Source organism: Grampus griseus (genome assembly GCF_964374135.1).
Source record: "Grampus griseus genome assembly, chromosome: 11".
Taxonomy (NCBI): domain Eukaryota; kingdom Metazoa; phylum Chordata; class Mammalia; order Artiodactyla; family Delphinidae; genus Grampus; species Grampus griseus.
The window spans coordinates 42444116-42448560 of NC_139005.1; positions in this window are offsets into that span (position 1 = coordinate 42444116).

The following is a 4445-nucleotide window of genomic DNA, read 5'->3' on the forward strand; positions in this document are numbered from 1 at the left end:
CTTGAATGCTTAAGTGTCTTGGCGTGCATGCCTCATGCTGTGTTTTTTATTCCATTCCCTATTGATAGTCTGCTCTACACACACACACACACACACACTATTCCACTCCCTATTGATACTCTGCTCTACAGACACACACACACCCCTTTCTGAAGTTCCCTCTCAGTATTGGATACCATTTTATGCAGGTGGAGGGTGGGAGTACAAGAGGAATCTGTTGATTGAGGCCCCAGAACTGGGAATTTGCGGAGCACAGGCTCTGGACGCGCAAGCTTACCGGCCATGGCTCATGGGCTCAGCTGCTCCGCGGCATGTGGGATCTTCCCGGACCAGGGCACGAACCCGTGTCCCCTGCATCGGCAGGCGGACTCTCAACCACTGCGCCACCAGGGAAGCCCTCCCCTCTGTTTTTACCTGGTGTTTACCTTTAATATTTGAGAGTATCTGTGTTCCATTTCCTGTACTGTTTATTTTAGTCATAAGATTAAGCGGGAACTCTAGGGATAAATCCTCATGTCCTTGAGGGGGTGTCTCCATAAACCTCCACCGTTCAGTCTGGAGAGGTGATGTGTCTGCTGTCCTAGGCTATACCACACAGGCAGAGTGGAGTTACGGTTGACAGCGTGGTGTGGGTTACAACTGAGGCCACTTTTAATGCACAGGCAGCGGGAATTTTCCAAACAGCTAGGGACAGACTGTTCATTGTTGCAAGGCAGGAAAGAGATTAGAACAGTGGCAGAGAATCCTTAAGGTCACAAGGGGGTGGGAGCACAGAAAGCCACGGAAACCTCAGTCAACAGTTTTGGGGACTTGGAGCCAAGAGGAAGTGTGGGGCGGGAGGTGTAAGGAGATGGAAGCACAGTGACACAGGTGGCTTTCCTGGGCCAACTGCAGCAGCAGCTGCTCTTGTAGTTTATTGCTGGTGCGTTGACTTCTGAAGTCGAGCAATAAGTGGCTTGGTGTGCTGTGATCCCTGTGGGTAGGGAGGAAAAGCTCCGGCCCAGGCTACCTGTACCTACAGCCTACAAGGCAGCGCTTGCATACTGCAGCTCCACCGCAGGCAGCAGCCTCAGTCACATCCTCCAAAGCCTTCATTTCAAGCCACTCCCCTCACTGTGTAATACTGAGGTCTTGGTAAATGATGATGGAAAAAAGGGTGAAGCTAGGAAAGGCTGACCGGAAAGGGGTTCATGTTGGTTGTGCACAGAAAAGGCAGGGAGGAAAACTCCCTGTACTATGGCCCAACAGGGTACTCAAGTTCAAGGGAAAGGTAGGCACCGGTATGGCCCCCATCCTCAGTCATAAGAATGTGTGGACTCTTTCAGAAGCCCAGCCGTGGAAACGGGTCCCAGGATGGGTCAGCCCTGTCAACCTACGTAAATCTTGAGCCATCAGAGGCTGCAGGTTTGGCATCAACTTCAGTCTGGTCAGGTCCCTCGTGTATTCCAATCCACACGGCCTAGTTTCTTCTAAACAGAGTCAAACACTAGGCTCTGGATCCCAAGGCAGGGTCCCAGTTAGTGCTGAGGGCGTCACCTCGAGCGCTAAGTGAGCTCACAGCATCTGGTTTCTCAGGAAGTGGGAGAGCTACATACACATCTGCTCCTGGGAAGCATTATTTCTCAAATAAAACCTTGCTTCTCAGCAACAATTTGTAGCCCCGAGGGCCACAAAGTGTGGAGGGAAGACGTGCCTTCCCTCACCCCCCAGCCTCAGCAGAAAGAAAGTTTGGAAGAGGCGAGCTGTGCAGCTCCCCGCCCAGCTGCAGCAACCTCCCAGCTGGACAATATATCCTCTGTCCTCAGCTAGGAGATCTTGCCTCTGGAGACAGCTCTTCCCCTTCCCCCACTCTTCCTGGTTCCCAGAGCCCAAACCCTCCCCTGAAGTTCCCCTGACCTCTTCCAGCCAGACCAGCCTACTCCCTCAATGCTCTCCTATAGTCCCCCACCCCCAGGATCTGAGCACACTCAGTCACAGGCATGGGATCACCCCAGACCAGGGAAGGGGGGGTTCAGCCTTCCGTGCCAGGATGGGCTGCCCCCTGCATAGTTAAGGTAAGAAACCCTGCATGAAGGGTCAGAGGGTGTTGCTCAACTTGTTTCACCTTCACTAACATGATCCTGCTTTTCTCCTCCCTTTCCCCTTCCTTTCTAAAGTCCCCTCTGCTCTGAGCTGGTAGTCAGGATGCCTGGCTGGCCCTATGTGCCACGTGCCACCCATTATAATTTCACCCCCTCCAAGCCACCTTCTATATTTTCTCACTCTCAACCTTCCTCATCAGCTTTCCCCCTTCAGCCCCCTTCCGCCGTCCTCACATTGAGAGCAGGAATCAAGTCTGGGCTGGAAGTTCCGCTACCCATCTTACGACCCTCCCCCAATTCCTTGGAACCTCAGAAGTGCCTCTTAGCGAGAATTCCCTGGCGGTCCAGTGGTTAGGAGTCGGGGCTTTCACTGCTGAGGGGCCGGGTTTGAAAAAAAAAAATTTCCTCTTAGGGGCAGCAATACCAGCATGAGTGTGAGGCTCTGGCCCTCCCATCATTCTGGGATCCAGTCAAGTACGTTTTCTCTGGGTCCCAGTCTCTCCTTTGGTACCTCTAAAACCTACCCTTTGGCGTGCATCCCAGGGCCCAGCCAAAGACCCTAATGAACTCTGGAAAGAGCAAGATTTTAAAAGAGGTAGACTTAGGCTCCAAAGAACGGAGTGAATTTTCCTATCTTGGCTATCTCGATTACATAATCAAATCTTACCAAAATACACAGAACGACCTTCAGCCCTGCCCCTTCGCCAGTAGCCTCTGATCCCCGTGGTTCTCCTCTCTCCTCTGGCCTTCTCCAGACTCTGGCCTCTCACCTTCTCCCAGTGCCTCCCTACCTCTTCCCTCCCCCGCTCCGTTGGCCCCCAGCCCTTCCTCCAGATCCCAGTGACTCCTGCCGCTCTAATCTCTGCCTATTGGACACCAACTCAGTCAAGAGCAGTAAGATCAAGGCTCCCCGGTCCCAGCCACACCTACCCCTCCCAAATGCCAGTCTCTGGGGGACCCGCATTGTCACCATCCGCAGCTTCCCAGCCTCTTCCCTGCCGCCAGATTAGCATCAGGTGCCCCACTCCCTCGTAATCAGAACCAGACTTCTCAGCCTTTGCCAAAGGCTAGATGAGCACAGAAAAGACCCAGCTGAGAGAGGAGACAGGGAGGGATAGAAGGCCTTAGCGCGGGCGATACTGGCTGCCTTGAGCAGGTATTGGGCATTGAGGTCTGGGCACCGGCTCCTCAGAATCCGCCTGCCCCCCTCCCCCACCAGTTTTCATCATGGAAAATCCAGTGGGGAGGGTGAGGGAGAAAGTGTCAGGAAGTGCTCACTGCTAAAGAACACTGGGGAACCTGGGAATGGGAATAGATTGATTGAGCTTCTAGAAAGACATCCTTTCCCTCTACCTTCCCCTCCAGGGTGGCACAACTCAAACCAGCCCCACAGCCCATTAACTCAGCTCCAGGAAGTTCCTATCCAGTACCAGATCCAGACACTGCAAAAGAAGTGAATGAGATTAGACCACAGAATAAATTTCCATGTCCACTGGAAAGCCTGGAACTTGAGTTAAATGAGAGGAAGACTTTAATAGAATTATCCTAGGGAACAGGAATGACAGTCCAGGTCCAAAGCAGGGCGATGTTTGGGCCGACTGGAGCAGCTTAGGCGTGGGGTTGGGAGGTTGAACTTGACCTGAAGGTCCTCAGCTGTGAGTCCTTTGGGGCAGACTAGGTGGCATTCGAGAAGTCTCCGGTGGCAGAGGACCAGAGGAGTGCGTCCAGCGACTTGGGACATAAGTGATACCAGATGCCTTCGTTTGAAGCCCCGGTGGGTAGGTGGCGCTAGCCCCACTAGGCTAGGCCGCAGGTGGCCCCTGATTTCGGGGTCAGGCCCACTCCCAAACGCATTCCCGTGGAGGGGCCGAACTGAGAGAGGCCGAGGCAGTCCTCTGCACCCTTGTTTCTAGTGCCTTCTGGACCTGTGTCCACCTTTTCTTCTGCGTCTGTTTGGCTCGTAAGTTTTTTTGCCTGTGTCCCTCTGGGTCAGTCTCTTCCGGACTCTTTGAGATTTTCCTGTCCCTGTGTTCTCCGCGTCCACCTCTCCCAAAATCTCTCCCCGCATTTCTGTCTCTTCCGATCTCCAAGGGTCTCTGCCAGTCCCCGCATGCCTCCTTCCCAGCTCCTGGGCGCGTGGGTTCGCCAGAGAAGGTGGGGAGGAGAAAAGGAAGAAGGAGAAGGACGAGGGGCGGGGAGCGGGCGGCACGTGGGGATTGGAGCCCGGGAAGGAGGGAGAGAGGGAGGGAGAGGAGCCCGCGGGAGGGAGGAGAGGGCGGCGCAGGGAGCGGCAGGGGCGAGCGCAGCGCGCCCGCCCCGTCTCCTCCGCCTCCTCCGCGTCCGCTCGGCGCGGGCCCGGACGAG